Source organism: Oryx dammah, unplaced genomic scaffold (genome assembly GCF_014754425.2).
Source record: "Oryx dammah isolate SB20612 unplaced genomic scaffold, SCBI_Odam_1.1 HiC_scaffold_23, whole genome shotgun sequence".
Taxonomy (NCBI): Eukaryota; Metazoa; Chordata; class Mammalia; order Artiodactyla; family Bovidae; genus Oryx; species Oryx dammah.
Window position 1 is genome coordinate 125,204,739 of NW_024070207.1, and position 19,432 is coordinate 125,224,170.

Genomic DNA, 19,432 nt, shown 5'->3' on the forward strand with positions numbered 1-19,432 from the left:
GGAAACACTGGGCTTCCCTGGGGAATCCACCTGCAACCCAGGAGACACGGGTTCAATCCCCGGTCCAGGAAGATCCTACCTGCCGCAGAGCAACTAAGCTCGTGCGCCACAACTGCCGAGCCTCTGCTCTGGAGCCCAGGAGCCCACCAGCTGCAACTACTGAAGCCCACTAGAGCCCATGCTCTGCCACAACAGAAGCCACAGGCAATGCGAAGCCGGCACACCGCACCCAGAAACTAGCCCCTCACTCGCCACAACTAGAGAACAGCCCCTGAAGCAATGAAGCCAAAAGTAAATAGTTTTTAAAAGATTGGGGCGGGGGGAATCACACAAACAGTGATACTGTGTGACATGGAAATTAGGTCACACTTGAATTTCAGTGTCCATCAATAAAGCTTTATTGCAACACACGCATGTGCATTCCTTTTCAGCTCACAGCGCTATAAAAGCAGAGGTCAGTGACCCAGTGAAGCATGAATAATACTGACCACTTGGCCTAGAAAAGCGTTTCTAGGCAATCAAAGGACTCAGTCCATCCTAAAGGAAGTCATCCTAAAGGACCAGTCTATCCTAAAGGAAATCAGTCCTGAATATTCACTGGAAGGACTGATGCTGAAGCTGAAGCTCTAATTCTTTGGCCACCTGATGCAAAGAACTGACTCATTGGAAAAGACCCAGATGTTGGAAAAGATTGAAGGTGGGAGGAGAAGGGGAGGAGAGAAGATGAGATGTTTGAATGGTATCACCAACTCAATGACATGAGTTTGAGTACGCTCCGGGAGCTGGTGATGGACAGGGAAGCCTGGCGTGCTGCAGTCCATGGGGTCAAAAAGAGTCAGACACGACTGAGCAACTGAACTGAACTGAACTGAAGGACTCAAGGTTCTTCATGTAACTTGCCGACCTCTTCCTAGGAAATTCTTTTCTGTTTTTATAGTGTGTTTTCAAAAAGTTTTCAGAGGGACTTCCCTGGCGGTTCAGTGGTTGAGAAAACGCCTTCTTGGGTTTGATCCTCCGTGAGGAAACTAAGATCCCACATGGCACAGAGAAAGTAAGCCTGCGACCCACAGTGAGAGAAGCGACCGCAATGAAAAGCCCGCACGTCGAATCTAGAGCGAGATCTCCGCACTCCACAACTAGCGAGCTCACATGCTACAACCCAGACTCAACACAGCGAAAATACCTACAAAGAAAACACTTTTCATAAAATGTTATATGAAGGAACTCCTTTTATTAATATTGAAGAAAAGGCAGAAGGAACAGGATAGTAGAAAAGCAGCAGTGTGTCTTCAGGAACCCAGCCCATTCTGTATGGGGGGATGGGTCCTAAAAAAGGCCCAGAAATGCCTGGAGACAGCCACCCGCTCAGAGAGGGTGGAGGCCATTCGAAGGACTCGGGGAAATTAAACCTATCTCGACAGGAGCAGACTCAGGTGCGCAAAGGAAGAACCGAGGCTTCTCCTAGCTGCGAAAGTGTTCTGATGGTTTCCTTAACAGTTTTCAAAAACGACCTCATCCGTTGCCATAGCAACCTATGACGTTGCTGGGGAGATACAGTAGGGATCCTATATTCGTTTCACAAGGGGAGGAAAGTCCAGTCTCACAGAGGTTAAGGGCTGTATCAGTTTCCTTTTGTTGCTGCAACAAATTATCGCACACTTAATGGCTTAAATTTTTAAAAAATACATAAATAAAACGTATTATCTGGACTTCCCTGGTGATCAGGGGTTAAGAATCCCCCTGCCAATTCAGGGGGAAGCGTGGATTCGATACCTGACCTGGGAAGATTCCACGTGCCACGGAGGCAGCTAAGCCCATGGGCCACAGCTGCTGAGCCCAAGTTCCACAACCAGAGAAGGCACCACAGAGAGAAGTGTGCACGTCACATCTAGAGAGTAACCCCCCGTTCACCACAACTAGAGAGAAACCCACGCAGCAATGTAGCCCCAGTGCAGCCAAAAATAAATTAAGAACAAGAACAAGCCAAACTCGTTATCTGACCATTCTGGAGGCCAGAGGTCCCCTGTGGGTCTCACTGGGCTAATTAACATTGAGTTGTTGGCAGACTGGTTCTTTCAGAGATTCCAGGCGAGAATCTGGCTCCTTTTGCCTTTTCCAGTGTCTCGATCCCAAAGGCCTGGACACGTGACCTCCCTTTGGTCGTGTCCTTCTCCTGACGCGCAAGCCCCCTCCTGCCCGATCCTGGTGATTCGATTAGCTCAAACTGTTAACTTTCCATCTCAAAGTTCTAAATTGAGCTACGTCTGCAAAGTCCCCTTTGGCCAGAGAAGGCGGCCTCGATGTACAGGTTTCTTGGCATTCAAGTGTAGACCTCTTTTGTTGTGTATATCAGTCACTCAGTCATGTGCGAGTCTTTGCGACCACCGTGGACTGTAGCCCCTCCAGGCTCCTCTGTCCATGGGATGCTCCAGGCAAGAGTACTGGAGTGGGTTGCCACGCCTTCCTCCAGGGGATCTTCCCGACCCAGGGATGGAACCCGGGTCTTCCGCATTGCAGGCAGACTCTTTACCATCTGAACCACCAGGTAAGCCCCAATATTCATATTCTACTTTCCAAAGTGGCCCATCTACTGTAGTTCCAAATCCTACGGCCCTCCTAAACAGAAACCATGTTGCCTCTGGATCAGCGAACAGTTTCCAAGCCCACGCACCCAGCAACACGCAGAACGGCAACCAAGGAGCTGCCTGGGTTTACTCAAAGTACACGGCTGTTACAGTTACAAAATAACAGGAGACGGTAGTTGTCAAAAGGCTGTTCCTCCTCCCTCTCTATTTTGGTAACCGTATTTCATTATAAGACATTATGTGTTTTTTATTTTCTTCCCTCCCTCTGTTTGTTTCCACTTCTGCATTTAGTGTTTAAAAGTCACCGTGGAGAAGGAGCCTGGGAGAGGAGAAGATTTTATAAATAGTCGCTGCACAAAAATCATCTCCCACATAGTCAAGCTCCTACATTGACAAAGAACATTCAGCAGCTGCAAGAAAAGCAAAGCACAGGTGAAAGTACGTGGAGGTGGAATATTTGCATTTTTTTTTCCCTCCGCTGCCTTTGTCAGAAGGCCTTTCTGATGTTTTTATGAAATGAACAGCCACTTGATAAGGTCAGATGGGCACACACAGCCCAGCCGTTGCCTCCTACTTAAGTCACCTAAGAGAGTGAAAATGCAGGTTCACACGAAAGGCTGTACACTTGTAGGTTGGCTCATAGATGCCCAATCCTGGAAACAACCCAGATGTCCTTCAGTAAGGGAAGGGAGAAACTCACTGCAGTACATGCAACGTTGTCGCTCTATGTGCGTGTGTGCCAAGGAGCTTCAGTCGTGTCTGACTCTTTGAGACTCTCTGCACTCTAGCCCACCAGGCTCCTCTGTCCGTGAGATTCTCCAGACAAGAATGCTGGAGTGGGTTGCCATGCCCTCCTCCAGGGGATCTTCCTGACCCAGGGATCAAACCCAGGTCTCCTGCATTTCAGGCAGATTCTTTACCATCTGAGGCACCAGGAAAGCTTGTAAATTATATCTCAGTAAACAATGGAAACAGTGACAGATTTTATTTTCTTGGGCTCCAAAATCACTGTAGATGGTGACTGCAGCCATGAAATTAAAAGACGCTTGCTTCTTGGAAGAAAAGTTATGACCAACCTAGACAGCATATTAAAAAGCAGAGACACTACTTTGCCAACAAAGGCCCATCTAGTCAAAGCTATGGTTTTTCCAGTAGTCATATATGGATGTGAGAGTTGGACCATAAAGAAGGCTGAGCGCCAGAGAATTGATGCTTTTGAACTGTGGTGTTGGAGAAGACTCTTGAGAGCTCCTTGGACTGCAAGGAGATCCAACCAGTCCATCCTAAAGGAACTCAGTCCTGAATATTCATTGGAAGGACTGATGCTGAAGCTGAAACTCCAATACCCTGGCCACCTGATGGGAAGAACTGACTCATTGGAAAAGACCCTGATGCTGGGAAAGATTGAAGCCAGGAGAAGAAGGGGACGAGAGAGGATGAGATGGTTGGATGGCGTCACTGACTTGATGCACATAAGTTTGAGCCAGCTGCAGGAGTTGGTGATGGACAGGGAGGCCTGGCGTGCTGCAGTCCCTGGGGTCCCAAAGAGTATGACACAACTGAGCGACTGAACTGAACTGAAACTTGACTTCAAAAACACAGAAAACTCAGCAGATTCAGGAAAGCACCGTAAAACTCAAAGGAATTGGAACACAGGGCTTCTCCCTAGTACGTGTATGAGAAACTCTTCCCGTTTGTTGCTATGACCACTTGACTGAAGCCATTTACTGAGGTCAGATATATGTCATCTACAGTTTGTAAGATGTCCCTAAGGGAGGGAGGAAGGGAAAGAACATTTTAATCTATTTTTGAGATAACCATCGGAATCGGTCACATTTCTGGAAATGACTGCTTCGGATAAGACTGCATGGGATAAACCCATGGCTACACACTGCTGTCCAGTCACTCGAATGTGGAGCTGACCTCAGCAGCCAGCGGGTTTCCAAGGCACAGCCTGAACAGTGGCTAAAAGCACAGGAATTATTTGAGACGATTGCTGGGGCAGGGAAACTAGAAATGAGATCCAAAAGGAGGGTAGTTTGCCTTTGCATAGATCCCCCTTGGATGACGAAAATAACTTTTTCAAATGACTAGATAATTCCAAAGAGGTTTGAAGTTTTAAATGTTACAGTTCTTCCCAGAATGGCAGAATTTGAAGATGGAAAGGTTTCATATAAGGAGCTAAGAATACCAAATGGTGGCTGCATCTCCTGTAGCTTTCTGTATTCTTAAGGAAAGAGGGCAAAGATTACAGCTACTAAGTAAATGATTGTAAATAAATGATCACAGCTGCTAAACACATGATTCCTAGTTTAAGTATGATTCTTGTTTAGGATATACGGATGTCTGCGGAGGCTTCCCAGGTGGCTCAGTGGTAAAGAATCTACCTGCCAATTCAGGAGATGTAGGAGATCCAGGTTTGATGCCTGGGTCAGGAAGATCCCCCTGGAGAAGAAAATGGCAACCCACTCCATTCTTCTTGCCTAGAAATCCCACGGACAGAGGAGCCTGGCGGGTGTCAGTCCACGGGGTTGCAAGGAGTCAGACAGGTCTAGCCCACACTCATGCCATGTCTGTTGAAACATTATAAGCAAAGAAGTGTGTCAGGAAAAGCTTGAGCAGGACAACTATTTTGAAAATATAAAGCACTTGAGCTTGTACACACAGATACAATCCCATTTTGAAGTAACTGAAAGAGGCCTCTGGAGAGGAGACAAGAAAATAAATTTTATATAAACATGTCAAGACATACAGACAAAAGGGGACACACAGGCCTGTAGCCGTGGTGTGTGTTACCCGAGGGACTGTAGCCCGCCAGGCTCCTCTGTCCCTGGGGGATTCTCCAGGCGAGCATACTGGAGCGGGTTGCCGTTTTTCTCCTCCAGGGGATCTTCCCGACCCAGGGATCGAACCCATTGTCTTCTGCATCGCAAGCAGATGCTTTACCGTCTAAGCCGCCGGGAACGCCCAGTTCTTGTGTCTTAAAGACAAACGAAAATTAGTAAGAGGCGGGATGCTCTGGGTTTTTTTCACTTTCCCCGCACCTACTTGGTTTCAGCCCCTTTGCCCCCCCCCCCCCCGCCCGAACTCGTCCCAAAATGCTCTCAGCTCGCCCCCAGCCCCTCCCTCTCCCCCAAGCCCCACCCCCACGTCCCATACGTTTCCTTGGCAACCAGGGACCCTCAGCGTACTTCAGGCTCTCTGCTGGGATGAGGGACCCCTCCCCCCCCATCAATCTCTCTCTCTCTCTCTCTCCCTCATGAGCCAACATGTCGATGTTTATGTTTTTGTAGGGTTTTCCCCAGCTAGGATAAGAGCTCCATGGAGGAGCAGAAGGTTAGGACAGACAGATAAGAAGGGGAGGCAGGTGTCATGGTCTTTTGATGTGTTAACCTCACACATCTTCACACAGTTGGCGGTGATTCAATCAGACAGTGTGTCTATTTCCTAAGGCAGCAGCAGCTGTAACAAAGTACCGTATACCAAAGGGGCTTAAAACCATACAAGTTTCGTTTTTTTTTCTTCCTGGAGGCCAGAAGTGCAAACCCGAGGTACTGGGAGGAACAGGTTGCCATGGAAGGCTCTAGGGGGGAAAAAGAAATTCTTCTTTTTCAGTCTGTTCCAGCTACTGGAATCCTTACTGTTCCTTTGGCTTGGAGCTGTATCGTGTCCAGTCTCTGCTGGCATCTTCATGTGGCTGTGCGTGTGTGTCTAAACCTCCCTCTCAGGGGCTTTCCTGGTGGTGAAGACTCCATGGTTCCAGTGCAGGGAGGGGTCGTGGGTTCGATCCCTGATTGGGGAACTAAGATCCCCTATGCCATGTGGCACAGCCAAAAAATGTTTTTTAAAATAAATAAACTTCTCCTTTCTCTTCGAAGAACACCAGTCACTGGACTTAGGACTACTCTAATTCAGTATGAAACTGAAAGTTGCTTAGTTGTGTCGGACTCTTTGTGGCCCCGTGGTCTGTAGCCCGCCAGGCTCCTCCGTCCATGAGATTCTCCAGGCAAGGATACTGGAGTGGGTTGCCATTTCCTTCTCCAGGGGATCTTCCCGACCCAGGGATCAAACCTGAGTCTCCCATGGCTCCTGCATTGCGTGTGGATTCTTTACTTGAGCCACTGAGAGAAGTCCACAAAGACTCTACCTATTTCCAAATGATCACTTTCACGGATACCAGAAGTTGGGATTTCAACATACCTTTTTGGGTGAGACACAATTTAACTTAGGACTCACACTAAACGTTCACTGGAAGCACCAATGCGGAAGATGAAGCTTCACCTGATGTGAAGAGCTAACTCACTGGAAAAGACCCTGATGCTGGGGAAGGTTGAAGGCTGGAGGAAAAGGGGATGACAGAGGAGGAGATGGTTGGATGGCGTCACAGACTCGATGGACATGAGTCTGAGCAAGCTCTGGGGGTGAGTGAAGGATGGGAAAGCCTGGTGTGCTACAGTTACGGGGTCGATGAGAGTTGCACAGGACTTTGGGACTGAACCACCACAACAGCAAATTGTAAGTGCTGCTGTGGAGGTATTTTGTAAGCATGATCAAAGTCCATAGTCAGTTGACTTTAAACTAGGGAGACTATCTCAGATAATCTGAGTGGGTCCCATGCAGTCAGGTAAAAGGCCTACTGAGGTCTCCATGACAAAGAGGAAATTTCTTTTGGGGACAACAGTTACAGTCAGTTCCCAAGAATATTCTGACCTGACCTTCCTAACTGCATGGCCTACGAATTTCAGACTTGCATAGCCTGCCCCCACAATGGCACAAACCAATCTTTACAACAACAAATGGCTTTCCCTGGTGGCTCAGATGGTAAAGAATCTGCCTACAATGCAGGAGACTCAGGTTTGATCCCTGGGTTGGGAAAAGCCCCTGGAGAAGGGCATAGCGACCCACTCCAGTATTGTTGCGTGGAGACTTTCTGGGACAGAGAAGTCTGGAGGGCTACAGTCCCTGGGGTCACAAAGAGTTGGACATGACTGAGTGACTGGTACTTTTTCACTAGACAGTGATTCTGTTTGAACCAAAAGTATTACACTGAGATTGAAGAATTGCCTTGAATGTATCAGTATATATACATAGAATCCCCAAGCAGAATATCTTATGTGCAATGGTAAATTGCCTGAAAATGCTTACGATATGCCTTGACTATAACCCAGAATATGGTGGTTGAAAACACTAAGTCATTTATAAAGAGAGCTAGAAATAAGTCATCTTCAGTGCTTAAAAAAAAAATAAGTGAATGCGGTAGGGAAATGCATTTTTCAAATTCTGTAACTTATACTTCCGAGCCACTGGGTTCCGATGAACAATGGCCTTGTGTCTTAAAAATCAAATGATCATCTTGGTTCTGCTTCAGCAGTATTTCAGGTTTTTTCCTACAGCAGCCCCAGGATATGAATGGCCATAGAGACTGGCTGGCAACAGTGGCCAGGAACCAGAGCTTTTCCGAAGAAGAAAGCCAGTGAGCACCCAAGAGTTAGGGACAGAGGAGGAAGGTGAGGGGTGGATGTCCGCCAGGCTGAACGTGTGGCAAGGCCAGACCAAGAGAAATCACTCGCTGTGTGATTCCATTTCCGTGCTGTATTAATTTGCTTCTCCTGCTGCAGCTGTTTAGTCCCTCAGTCGTGTCCGACTCTTTTGCAACCCCCACGGACTGTAGCCTGCCAGGCTCCTCTGTCCATGGGATTCCCCAGACAAGAATACTGGAGTGGGTTGCCATTTCCTCTTCTAGGGGATCTTCTAGACACCCAGGGATCAAACCCGCGTCTCCTGCATTGCAGGCAGATGTTTTACCACTGAGCCACCTGGAACTGGCCAAGTGAAGTGAAGCAAAAGTCGCTCAGTCATGTCTGACTCTGCAACTGCATGGACTGTACAGTCTTTGGAACTCTGCAGGCCAAAACACTGGATTGGGTAGCTTTTCCCTTCTCCAGGGATCTTCCCAATGCAGGGATCGAACCCAAGTCTCCAGCACTGTAGGCAGATTCTTTACCAGCTGAGCCACCAGGAAAGACCAAGAATACTGGAGTGGGTAGCCTATCCTTTCTCCCGTGGATCTTCTCGACCCAGGGGTAGAACCTGGGTCTCCTGCCTTGGAGGTGGATTGTTTACCAACTGACCATCAGGGAAGCCCCAGAATTGGCTAGGGCGGAGTAATAAAGCATGACAGACTGGGTGACTCCAACAAGAGACACCTACTCTCTCCCAGTCCAAGATCAAGGTCTCAGCAGGGCTGGTTCCTCCCGAGACCCCTCTCCTGGGCGTGTAGACGGCTGTCTCCTCCCTTTGTCCTCAAATGGTCATCCCTCTGTGCGTGTCTGTGTCCTGATCTCCCTTTTTCTACAAGGACACCAGGCCTGTTGGAGTAGGGCCATGCTAGGGACCCCGTTTGACCCCAGCCATCTCTTTAAAGACCTTATCTCCTTATTTGGCTACATTCTGAGATACTAGGAATTAAGACTTTTCAGCGTGTGAATTTAGAGGGACGCGATCCAGCCCCGTAACATATGGAATGTCTAGAAAAGGCAATTCCCTAGATACAGAAACTAGATTAGTGGTTGCCAGGGGCTGGGGGATGGTGGGATGTAGAGTGACTTCTAAGGGATACATAGTGTCGTTTTCATTTTTTCTTTTTTAATTGGAGTACAATTGATTTACAGTATTCTGCTACCTTTAGATATACAGCATAGTGATTTGTTTTTGGTGTGTGTGTGTGCATGTGTGTTTTTCTTAAGAGAATTTCGTTTTCAAATGAGGAAAATATTCTGGGACTAGAGAGTCATGGTACCACTCTGTGCATGTATGGGAAAAGCCACTGAATCGCACACTTGGATAAATTTAACAGCACATGAGTGATATCTCGGTGAAGCTATTATACACAAACAAAAACCCAAGACTGCAGAGGGGACGGGAGTTAAAAGTGACACCACGCATAAAGGATTTGAGGGGGACAGAAGCTCTCTTTTCACCATTGTTCTTATTGTGTTACTGGAGGAAGACTCACCCTCCCAGCCCCCTAAGATCCACGAGAAGCAATTAGATGCCTTATGGCCACTTTCAGGATCACCTAAAATATCTCTGCCCAGGTGGCTCAGCGGTAAAGAATCCAGCTGCCGATGCAGGAGACGGGAGTTCGATCCCTGGGTCGGGAAGATTCCCCTGGAGGAGGAAATGGCTACCCACTCCAGAATTCTTGCCTGGAAAATCCCAAGAACAGAGGAGCCTGGTGGGCTACAGTCCATGGGGTCACAGAGTCAGGCATCACTGAGTGACTAACACAACAACATACGTACATATAAACACATACGTAAGTGTATACACACACTAGTGTGTGTACATCGATACATACATATACACACACAGTCATATGTGTTTGCATAAGCATACATCATACATATATATATCGAGCAGGATTATGGTAAAGAATCCACTTGCAATGCTGCAGAGGCAGGTTTGAGGCCTGGGTCGGGAAGACCCGCTGGAGAAGGGAATGGCGATCCACTCCAGGATTCTTACCTGGAGAATCCCATGGACAGAGGGGCCTTGCGGGCTACAGTTTGCAGGGTTGAAAAGAGCAACTAATACCTTTACTTTCAGCAGGACTAAGTACGGCCTCTGATCCGAGAGGCCTCCAACACTGCCCACTTAGCCTCCATGGAGCCAGATTCCCCCATGTGCAAAGGCGACATTTAATTCAGGCCACATGGATTCCGAGCGGGGTGCCATTGCCTTCTCCAGTTTCTACTTAAGCACACTCAATAAAGAATTTTTCGGACACCTTCACGAAGGTGCTTCTTCTGTGTGGTATCCGTTAGCTTTCACCTTTCACTCCCACCGCTGAGCTTGGCTGTACAAACTTGCACTTTCATTCGATCATATAAATTCAATTTTATTTTACCATTTGAGAGACTGCGAGTAACTAAATACTGAAAGGAGAGCGAACACTGAGGAAACACATGGAGTATGCAGTATTTTTAAAACATGATAAACATCTGCCGCTGGAGTGTGTTTTTATTCAAAGAGAGGTTGGTTAATTAGATTGAACAAGGGGCTGATCATTTATTGGACTGTTTCCTTAAAATCCCAGCATACCATCTTTAGTAACAGCTGTAGTTTGTTAAAAATATTAATTTGAGGGTTTCCCCAATTTTCAATTGTCCTTGTGCACAAAGCCATATTAAAAGAAAATCTGTTCAAAGTGGGTCCTTGTTGCTGTTGTTTAAATTGGCCTAGCATGAAAACACCAAATAAAATGTGTTTGACATGGAAAAAAAAATAGAATTTTTCGGCTTGTGGAAGGCCCAGGTTTAATATTTGATACCAGGCCATGCAGACTGAAGGCTGGATACCAGGCTTTGCCGCTGGATAGGGAGCTAGCTAATGGGGCAAGAGTTGCAATGCCCTGAGTGCCAAGATCTTCCCTTGGAGTGATCAGAGGTCCCTGATCAGTAGGGAGGGGACGGTAACAGTAACGGTGATAATAACACCTTGCTACCTTCATCCCTGGCAGAGGCAAAAGGTGCATCAGCTATTATGCTTAAAGTAGATCAAAAATATACATGTGCTAATTTCCACCCATCCGCTCTAAATTATGTATTTGTGTCAGAGTCTGTGTAGGTGGATAAGATAAGGGCTTTTTCTCCTTTAGGAGATGTTTTTGCTACAACTTCAAATAAAAATTTAGGCTAAAACAGTTTAGATTCTTTTAACTGTGAGTTCAGTTGGCTTGAAAAAAGTAGCTTTGCAAACACCTATGTGCAGATTTCAGAGGTTGCATAAAAGTGACAGAAATGAAGTTACAGGAGTGAAGTTGGATAGAAAGTATACAAAATACATTGGAAACGACAGTTGGATAAATGAAGGTAGGACTAAAATCACAGAAAACTGTAACTTGTATGAAAAGAAGAACCCAACTTCCCTTCCAGATTGCATTCAGTTCAGTTCAGTTCAGTCGCTCAGTCGTGTCCGACTCTTTGCGACCCCATGAATCGCAGCACACCAGGCCTCCCTGCCCATCACCAACTCCCAGAGTTCACTCAGACTCATGTCCATCGAGTCAGTGATGCCATCCAGCCATCTCATCCTCTGTCATCCCCTTCTCCTCCTGCCCCCAATTCGTCCCAGCATCAGAGTCTTTTCCAATGAGTCAACTCTTCTCATGAGGTGGCCAAAGTACTGGAGTTTCAGCTTTAGCATCATTCCTTCCAAAGAACACTCAGGACTGATCTCCTTTAGAATGGACTGGTTGGATCTCCTTGCAGTCCAAGGGACTCTCAAGAGTCTTCTCCAACACCACAGTTCAAAAGCATCAATTCTTCAGCGCTCAGCTCTCTTCACAGTCCAACTCTCACATCCATACATGACAACTGGAAAAACCATAGCCTAGACTAGACAGACACTACTTACTTCTTACCGAATGTGGGTCCTTTTAGGAATTAGCAAACTGTTCCTAAAATAGCAATTCAGTGGGTCCTCTAGAAAAAAAAATACACAAATTGAAACAAACACTGTTGTAGTCAGGTGAATTTAATTCTGTTCTAACAAACCTTGAGTTTAATTTATGGATTCATAAGGGAGGAAAATGAAATAGTAAGATACAGCCTTACCTTCCAAAAGCTTCTAGTCTGGTAGGAGGCAAACTTAACTAAAAGTTGTGCGGAATACATAGTAGAAATGAGTGTGTGTGTGTGTGTGTGTGTGTGAAGGTTCATTATCTCATAAGAATTCATCTTTTCCTTAAATTGTGCTTTGCCTGGCAGGTGTTCTAAAAACTTGGAATTCTGTGTTCCTTTCTTTTTGAAACAGCCCTGAGTATAACTTCCTTCAAGGAACTGCAGAATTATTAAAATGAAATGAAAAAGCATGTCTCTTGTGACTTCATGACACTCGACCATTCCAGGTAATTGAGCGAACTCCTGAACCAAAATGTCGAGGCTGGCAAGGTAGATTTCAGCGCAAAATAGACAAGGTGGATTTTAGCGCTGGCCTGAAAGATGCTCAAACCGGCACAGACCTGCTCTCCGCATGGAACCTTTCTCTCCACCTCTCCCAGACCTTATCCAGGTTTAATTTGCTGGCGGGTTTTCTGGGAGGTTCGAGGGGATGCTTGGTCTCTGCTTACTGTCCACCAGTAATTAGCCACGTAGCCACTCCCACACCACATGCAGGGGCTTCCCTGATGGTTCAGATGGTAAAGAATCTGCCTGCAACGTGGGAGAGCTGGGTTCGATCCCTGGGTTGGGGAAGATCCCCTGGAGGAGGGCATGGCAACCCACTCCAGTAGTCTTGCCTGGAGAATCCCATGGACAGAGGAAACTGGTAGGCTACGGTTCACGGGGTTTCAAAGACTCGGACACGACTGAGTGACTAACACCCATCACTGAAAATAAGGACAGTTGAAGGGCTCCTTTCGGGTCTTCGTGCTGGAGAGGGTGGGCAGGGCTGTGGGGTTTCAGCGCTCAGGTCTCTGACCCCAGGGCTATGGCTGGAGGAGCAGGACATGCTGTGATGGGGACGGTGGGGGGGCCCACATGTCTCTGGACATGTTTATCCCTTGGCTGAACTCCTGAGACAAGAGCCGGAAGTCAGAACACTGTTTCCACCACCATGAGGAGCGGTCTGCCTGGGGCTCTGGTGCATTGTTCAGCCTCTCCATAGAAACAGGCAGCGTCTTGGGGCGCCTAGGGCTGTACCCACTTCAGTCTCCAAGAGCTCCCGGGAGCTGAGCCTTCTATAAACTAATGTGACAGGTGTCACGCTTCTTGCCAAGACTCGGCCGTAATGCCTGAGTGTGTCTCATTGCTGTCAAGCACGGCACTACGGGATGGTGTCCCGGCCTGAGGGGCTTAAGGGTGACCCCGTCCACTCCCAGTCATGGCCTGGCACAAGCAGGCCCTTTTGTACCCCCTTTCTGCATTTCCAATTTTTCTCCCAGTTACACCAACTCCACCCTTGAAACCAGCTGCCGCTGCTGGCGCCCCACAGATTCTTAGGCAACTGATTCCAGCTGTCCCTTCCAGCTCCTTCGATCCGTCTCGCCTGTCTGCCTAACCTGCGCTTCCATCCCGGCCCCCAACCCAGGACCTCAGCACCCACGCTGGACTCTTCCAGGCCTCTGCTGCCCACCCGGGCCCCACCAGTCTCCCCCCTGTCCACTGTAGCAAGTCTGTTCTCCATGACTCGGTTTTGACCTCCCTACTCTTGTCCACGTACGTCATCCTCTGACTGCTCTGCAGGTTGCACTCAGCTCTTTCTGTATCTCTTATCCTTCACGTTTCCAAGCCCCTGAGTGAACGCTGCTGCTGCTGCTGCTGCTGCTGCTGCTGCTGAGTCGCTTCAGTGGTGTCCGACTCTGTGCGACCCCATAGATGGCAGCCCACCAGGCTCCCCCATCCCTGAGATTCTCCAGGCAAAAACACTGGAGTGGGTTGCCATTCCCTTCTCCAGGGGATCTTCGAGACTCAGGGATCAAACCTGTGTCTCTTGAATTGCAGGCAGATTCTTTACCATCTGAGCCACCAGGAAGCCCTTATGTCAGTGTTTACATCATGCCATACACAATCAGGGCTTCCCTGATAGCTCAGTTGGTAAAGAATCCGCTTGCAATGCAGGTGACCCCAGTTCGATTCCTGGGTCTGGAAGATCCGCTGGAGAAGGGATGGGCTACCCACTCCAGTATTCTTGGGCTTCCCTGGTGGCTCAGCTGGTAAAGAATCCACCTGCAATATGGGAGACCTGGGTTTGATCCGTGAGTTGGAACGATCCCCTGGATGAAGGGAAAGGCTACCCACTCCAGTATTCTGCCCTGCAGGATTCCGTGGACTGTGTAGTCCAACGGGGTCGCGAAGAGTCAGACACGACTGAGTGACTTGCACTTTCACTTTCATACACAATCTAGGGCCTGGCACACCACAGGCACTCAATAAACAAACTCCTAAAGTGTGTTTGAGATTATTTGTTTGAATATAAAATTATTTTCATTTGAAAATGAATTAAATGAATTAGCGACACATGCTACCCCATGGAGGAATCTCTAAAAGAGGCTGAGTGAAAGAAGCCAGAGAGGAAAGGTCACCTATCCCATTATTTCACTTATACGCAATGTGCAAGACCAGTAAATCATTAGAGACAGGAAGCAGATTAATGTTTGCCTGGGGCTGAGCAAAGACGGACTAGAATGACGACTGAGTGTGAAGGTAGCACAATTCTGTGAATATATTACGTGCCACGGAATTGCCTGCATTAAAAGGGCGAATTTTATGTTATAGGAATTTCATGTTGGCAAAAAAAAAAAAAAAAAAGTCCCAGGAAAGTTGCAAAGAATTTTTTCAAAATAAAATTAATTTAACATTGGAAAAAGTCATCTAAGTTCTTTTCTGACTGAACTGCAGAAACACAAATGGCTCCTCCCCTGGATGTGTGCCTGCAGTTTAATTCCAGAGACACACACATACAGTGAGACCCACTCACCGTGCTTCGTCGCTTCAGTCATGACTCTGTGCGACCCCATGGACTGAGCCCCGCCAGGCTCCTCTGTCCAACGGACGCTCCAGGCAAGAATACTGGAGTGGGTTGCTGTGCCCTCCTCCAGGGGATCTTCCCAACCCAGGGATCGAACCCAGGTCTCCTGTATTGTAGGCTGATTCTTTACCAGCTGAGCCACCAGGGAAGGCCAAGAATCCTGGAATGCGTAGCCCATCCCTTCTCCAGTGGATCTTCCCGACCCAGGAATTGAACCGGCGTCTCCTGCCTTGCAGGTGGATTCTTTACCAACTGAGCTATCAGTTCAAGGGAGCCCTGCAAACACACAAATTCGCCGTGCGTGGTTCAGATGACACCCACCGTCGGACAGAACGGACCCCACAGCCACCCAGAGTGAAACCTGTATGCAAGTTGCTTGAGATTCTTGAGGCAAAGAACCATATTTTCTTTAATATAAGTAGAAGCAGCAAATGATAACTGCTTAGCTAACAGGAAAAGGGTGAGCGATGCCAGGTTTCATTTATCTCACACGAAAAGCTGCACTGACCTACTGGTTTGCCCGCTCCCAGAAACACCACCCAGCCCACGCTGACAACAAGTGCCCGCTGAGCAAGACCGAGGCAGAGTGGCACATTTTGTATTTCTTCCTCTCCTTCCAAGGACGGAATTAGAAAACATTTCAAGAGGGAAATATGAGTAATCTGATATTAGACTCTTAAAATGCTGCATCTTTGCGCCAGAAGCTGGTTGAAAGAAAATAAAGTAATATACAACCAAGATGGACTTCCCAGGTGGCGTGAGTGGTAAAGGACTCACCTGTCAATACAGGAGATGTAAGAGGCACGGGTTCGATCCCTGTGTTGGGAAGATCCCCTGGAGAAGGGCATGGCAACCCACTCCAGTATTCTTGCCCGGAGAATCCCATGGACAGAGGAGCCTGGTGGGCTACAGGCCATGGGCTCACAGAGAGTCGGACACGACTGAAATGACTTAGCATGCACACACAACAAAGACAGGTATTGGAGGGGAGAGGAGAGAGGAGGAAGGGAGGTGCGGAGTGGAATGGAAAATTCCAGATGTCTGTTGAGGTTTAGTCGCTGGATTCACATTTTGTCAAAGTGTCTGTTACATCAGCCTTGAGTTAGGTCGGATTTTTGTGTTTAACCTCGGGGTAATAACTTACATACCTTAAATGCAAAAAAAGCATGTGTCGTACACTAGTATGCACCTGATGCCTGGAAAGGTGGAAGGCGGGAGGAGAAGGGGATGACAGAGGATGAGATGGTTGGATGGCATCACCGACTCGATGGACATGAGTTTGGGTAGACTCTGGGAGTTGGTGATGGACGGGGAGGCCTGGTGTGCTGCAGTTCACGGGGTCACAAAGAGTTGGACACGATCGAACGGCCAAGCACATCCTGAATGCTCTTCTGATTTCTCTCATTGGAGATGATTTTTTTTTTAAATATTTATTTATTTATTTATTTGGCTGCGCCAGGTCTTAGTTGAGGCCTGCAAGATCTAGTTAGCAGACCAGGGATGAAGCCGGGCCCCATGCATTGGGAGCTCGGGGTCTTAGCCACTGGGCCACCAGGAGAACTTCACCAGAGGTGATTTTTATCATTTTGGGGTGTTAATCAGTGTCAAGTCACTCTCGGCAAAATGCTTATTCTCAGCAGAGCTGGAAGAACAACAGGTGTACTGTGGCATGGAGTCTTACCGAAGTCATCATCCGGCTGTCGTCCGGATACATCTTTCTCATCAGATCCGCTTGAGAATGTAGGACGGATGATCCTGAAATCAGCGGATACAAAAGAATCCTGCTGCCCAAACACAGAAGGTAGAGGAGGTGGGCAGAGCCTGTAGGTGTGTCTTTCCCTCTGCCTCGTTTATCTCCCTTCCCTTTCCTCTGCTCAAACAAACTCCAGATCAATAGGAGGAAATAAGAAAAAAAAAAATCAAATTTATGTGCAGCCTCCGAGAGTGGCTTTTCCTCTCTTTGCAGAACGTGTTCTATTTATGTAAAAACATCAACTCTGAAAAGCGTAATGCATTCATTCCCACCAAATATAGTGCATTAGGGTTTATTAGCGTTTGGGAACTTCAAGTAATGGAAAAACTGAGCCGCATAAAAAGTGACACATGATAAGTAGCTCTGAATTTAGCACCATTTTATTAAGAAGCCAGCACAGCCCAGTTGACAAATGGGCCAGACATGCTGACCTGCCTCACCTCCCCTAAAAAGCTCAGATGAAAACAAAAAGTTCTCTAAGCGGATGAAAATAGCTACAAAAATAAACGCGATATCCTGCTACAGGTTCACTGGGTTCAAACAGGGCTTTGGAAGATATTAAATGTTTTAAACAGAAAGGCTGTTAAAAATAGAGAACAAATGTAAATAACCAGGATTTTTTGTGTTTTTTTTTCCCCCAAGATATTTTGGGGCTGAGAGTTGCAGGTCGAGGGAAGATGACTGAGACGTAAAACCAATCTGTCCCTCGATTGCATTTCATCCCAGGCTTAATGGAGAGCTCTTAGAAAATATCTGCCTCATGTTGTTGGGGTGAAAAAAGGCCTGTCTACATATTTTTCACGTGTACATGGTCAAAATCGGGGTGACTTCAGGAAAACTAAGGAGCAAAGAGCAAAATGTCCCTCTTGCTGGCTTTCCATGACGATTTCTTCCATCAGTCTTCCCTCCCTCCTACCAACCCCAAAGGTGTGCTGGACAACTCTAGGCAGCCCCACTGATGCTTGTGGCTTGGTGGTCTCCCATCGCCTGGAGTGTGGGCGGGAAAGGGGAATGCAGAAAAGGGGAGGGTGGTAATGCCCATGATCAAGTTGGAGCTAGACGCCCGAGAGGCCTCCTGGCTGGGCTTGAGGAGGTACAGTGCTATGTCGGGAGAGGAGAGGAACCGGCAAGAAGCCGGGGTCCTATATCCTGCAAGGACAAAAAGAAATTGCCTCCTACCGTTACAAGGAAATGAGTTCTTCCAACAACCCGAGGGAACCTCAGGAGCTGACTGTGCCTCGGTTGAACCTCCCAATGAGAACTCAGCCCAGCTCTCCCCTGGACTGCAGGCCTGTGAGCCACCCCTCCCCCTCCCCCAGAGAAGCAGAGCAGAGGATCTGGCTAAGTTGTGCCTGGACTCCTGACCCCTAGAAATGTGACCTTAAATAAAATATGTGTGTGTGTGTGTCCTTGCCCCCCCACGCCAACCCCGTTGCTGCCCTGCAAGGCTTGCAAGAAGATCTTACTTCCCTGACCAGGGATCGAACCCACGCCCTCAGCTGTGAAAGCATGGAGTTCTAACCACTGCAGCTCCAGGGAATTCCCAAAATGTGTGCTGTCTAAAGCCACCGAACTTGCGGCAGTGTGTGACGGAGCAACAGATGACTAACGCACGAGGACTTATGCTTTATTCTGTTTCCACAGGACGCACTGTCGCTGGATATGGACCAATTCCGTGTTCATCACTAGGCACCCACTGCTTCTTCGCCTTTCATTATCTTCCTCGTTCTAAAAATAATGTGTTGCACGCACCAAAGGCCAAAATTCACATGATTCTTCTTGGGGGGTGGGGGGCAGTGCCCAGGATGGGCAAAATCATGGAAACAGAAAAAGTAGTCATCACCAGGGGCTGGGGGGAGGGGACAAAGGGTGGAGACGTTGTTTAAAGGAAACAGTTTCTGTTGGGGGTGATAAAAAAGTTCAGGATGTGGACGGTAGGCTTGTGTCTGAGCCTGTGTGCTCAGTGGGCGTCTGACTCCTTGTGACTCCATGGACCAGTCTCCTCTGTCCATGGGATTCTCTAGGCAAGAATGCTGGAGTGGGTGGCCATTTCCTTCTCCAGGGGGATCTTCCTGACTCGGGGTGGAACTTGCCTCTCCTGTATTGCTGGTGGATTCTTGACCGCTGCGTCATCACCTGGGAAGCCCCCAGGTAGTAGTGTTAGATGCATGACAGGTATGCATCTTACATGCACCTAACATGCTTGTACTTAATGTCACTGAATTGAACGCTCAAAAAGGATTCAAGTGGTAGATTTTGTTAGTTATCCTTTAGCACCACAGAAACATCTAAACAAACCATGACCAGGTCTTATAGCATTACTTCTCCATTGTATTAGGAGACTCCTGAAAACGGAAATGCTTTAAGGCCCCAAAGGACTCTCATGAGTGTAGAACTGGGAGGATGCGGAAGCAGGGGGGCGGTGGGGGGAGGGGCGGTGCACGGGGAGGGAATCACCTTTCTCAGTGGTCGTGGTGCTGAGCCACCATGTGACTGCTCCACAAAAGGGCAGGGAGGAGAGGGCCAGGAGGCAGGAAGCGGGAACTCCCAGGCTTTGTCTGGG